Raw genomic sequence first — 3624 nt, 5'->3', positions numbered from 1 at the left:
TTCTTCTTTTATTTTTTATGTATTTTTATTTTTATTATTTGTCTTCCCTCCTTCCTCTTTTTTTTTTTTGCATGTGTCCCTTTCATTTTTTTTCTTTTTCTTTTTCCCTTTCGGTTTGACTGTTTGTTGGATTTGTTTCTGAGTTTGTGTGCCTTTGTTCCCTGTGTGCTTGTTTGTCTATTCTTTTTTCCAGAGCTACCTCAAGAAACAAGCCAAAGTACACATGGTGGAGAGTCCTAAATACCACTACAAGGAGGAAAATAAAATAAACAAGGTCTCAACAAGAGAGACCAAGAGACACCATGCAAAGAACACTTTCTGAATGGACAGGCCCTGGGCAGACAAAGAGCCATCTTTGGTACAGTGGCACTTGCAGGTGCAGAGTGCATAACAAGCTTTTAAAACTAACAAGAGATAGAAAGCTAACCAAAATGATGAAATGGAAGAACTCTCCTCCAAAGAAATTCCAGGAAGAAATGAGAGCCAAAGAATTGCTCAAAATAGATATAAGCAACATAACTGAACAAGAATTTAAAACAATAGTCATAAAATTAATTGCTGGGCTTGAAAAAGGCATGGAAGACATCAAAGAAACTTTTGCTACAAAGACTATGGAGTTTAAAAATAGTTGTGGTGAATTAAAAATGCTATAAACAAGATGCAAAATAAAATGGGGGTGTCCGATGCATGTATTGAAGAGGCAGAAAGGAGAATAAGTGATTTAGAAGACACAATTATAGAAAAAGAGAAAGCTGAGAAAAAGAGAGATAAACTGATCCAGGAACACGAAAGGAGAGTTCGAGAGCTCAGCGATGTGATCAAACGGAATAATATCAGTATCATAGGAATTCCAGAAGAGGAAGGGAGAGAAAAAGGCCCTGAAGGAGTCCTTGAACAAATTAAAGCTGAGAACTTCCCCAATCTGGGGAAGGAAACATACGTTGATATCCAAGAGGCACAGAGAACTCCCCTCAGACGTAACTAGAATCGCCCTTCTGCATGACATATCATAGTGAAACTGGCAAAATATAAGGACAATGAGAGAATTCTGAAAGCACTTAGAGAGAAAAAGGCCCTAACATACAAAGGGAAACCTATAACAGTGGTGACAGACCTATCTACTGAAACTTGGCAGGCCAGAAAGGAATGGCAGGAAATCTTCAATGTGATGAAAAGAAAAAATATGCAGCCAAAAATCCTCTATCCAGCAAACCAGTCATTCAGAATAGGAGAGATAAAAGTCTTTCCAAATAAACAAAAAATGAAAGAATTTGTAACCACAAAACCAGCCCTACAAGAAATCCTGAGGGGGACTCTCTGAGGGAAATGTTGCAAGGAACGCAAGATACCAGAGACACCATCACAAGCATAAATCCTACAAAGGACACGATGACTCTAAACCCATATTTTTCAATAATAACCCTGAATATAAATGGACTAAATGCCCCAATCAAAGACATAAGGTAGCAGAATGGATAAAAACACAAAATCCATCTATTTACTGTCTACAATAAACTCATTTTAGACTGGAGGACACCTTCAGATTGAATGTAAGGGGATGGAGAAATATCTATCATGCTACTGGAAGTCAAAAGAAATCTGGAGTAGCTATCCTTTATTCTGAAAAACTGGACTTTAAAGTAAAGGCAGTAACAAAGGATAAAGAAGGGCATTATATAATAATTACAGGGTCTATCCATCATGAAGAACTAACAAATATAAATGTCTAAGCACCAAATATGGAAGCACTGAAATATATAAAACGATTAATCATAAACAGAAACAATCTTATGGATAAGAATGTGCTAATAGCAGGAAACTTTAACACTCCACTTACAGCAATGGATGGATCAACTAGACAGAAAATCACTAAAGACACAATGGACTTGAATGACACATTGGACCAGATGGGTTTGACATATAGATTTAGAACTCTACATCCTGAGGCCATGGAATTCACTTTCTTCTCAAGTGCACATGGCACATTCTCCAAGATAGATCACATACTGGGACATAAAGCAGCCCTCAATAAATACAAAAGAATTGAGACCATACCATACACACTTTCAGATCCCAATGCTATGAAACTTGAGACCATTCACAAGAATAAGTCTGGAAAACCTCCTAAAACATGGAGGTTAAAGAACACCTTATTAAAGAATGAATGGGTATATCAGGCAATTAGAGAAGAAGTTAAAAAATATATGGAAACAAATGAAAATGAAAACACAACAATCCAAAATCTATGGGATGTGGCAAAGGCAGTCCTAAGAGGAAAGTACATTGCTCTCCAGGCCTATTTCAAGAGATCAGAAAAAGCGCAAGTCCAAAATCTAACAGCTCACCTAAAGGAACTAGAGGCAGAGCAACAAGAACGCCCTAAACCCAGTAGAAGAAGAGAAATAGTAAAAATTAGAGCAGAAATAAACAACATAGAGACCAAAGAAACAATTGAACAGATCAATGAAACCAAGAGTTGGTTTTTTGAAAAAGTAAACAAAATTGACAAACCTCTAGCCAGACTAATCAAAAAGAAAAGAGAGAGCACCCAAATAGACAAAATCATGAATGAAAATGGACTTATTACAACCAATGCCTCAGTAATACAAGCAATCATTAGGGAATACTATGAAAAATTATATGCCAACAAACTAGACAACTTAGAAGAAATTGACAAATTCCTAAACATACACTCACTACAGAAATTCACACAGGAAGTGATAGAAAATCTGAACATACCAATAACTAGTGAAGAAATTGAATCAGTTATCAAAAATCTCCCAACAAATAAGATCTCAAGGCCAGATGGCTTCCCTGGGGAATTCTACCAGACATTTATNAATGGAATAGAATTGAGAACTCAGACCTGGACCCACAAATGTACAGCCAACTAATCTTTGACAAAGCAGGAAAGAGCATCTAATGGAAAAAATACAGCCTCTTTAACAGATGGTGCTGGAAGCACTGGACAGCAACATGCAGAAAAATGAAACTAGATCATTTTCTTACACCATACACAAAAATAAACNAATAAATAAATAAATAAATAAATAAATAAATAAATAAATAAATAAAATAATTGCATTAACCTCTTAAAAAAAATAAAGTACTACAAATTTCTGGGAAAAAAAAGTAATTCGTGTTGGAGCGCTTGGGTGGCTTAATCAGTTAAGCATCCCTCTTCAGCTCAAGTCATGATCTTGTAATTTGTGAGTCAAACCCCACATAGGCTCACTGCTGTCCTAGNTTAAGAAAGCAATTCATTTTCATTTAAAATATTATCAACAGGAAAGCATATAAAGATACAAATAATCTCCAATCTCACTCTCATTGATAAACAGTGTTCATGGTTTGTTGCATCCACTTACAGCCAGAAACATACACATATATGCACATACATGTCACCTGCACATACATTTTACGTGACTGGAGTTACATCAGATGGATATATGGTATTGTGTACTAATTATTTTGACCTTTACATTATATCATATGGCATGAGGATAAGATCTCCATTTCCTTTGTAGGAATTTACCAGTGATCCAGCACCAGTTCTTATTGACTATGAATTCTCAAGCAATTGAAAATGCAACATTTATCAAATACTCATTTTCTGTGCACTTG

Source organism: Crocuta crocuta, unplaced genomic scaffold (genome assembly GCF_008692635.1).
Source record: "Crocuta crocuta isolate KB4526 unplaced genomic scaffold, BGI_CrCroc_1.0 scaffold505, whole genome shotgun sequence".
Classification (NCBI taxonomy): domain Eukaryota; kingdom Metazoa; phylum Chordata; class Mammalia; order Carnivora; family Hyaenidae; genus Crocuta; species Crocuta crocuta.
The sequence above is the reverse complement of the archived record's forward strand: the minus strand, read 5'-3'. Positions refer to the sequence as shown.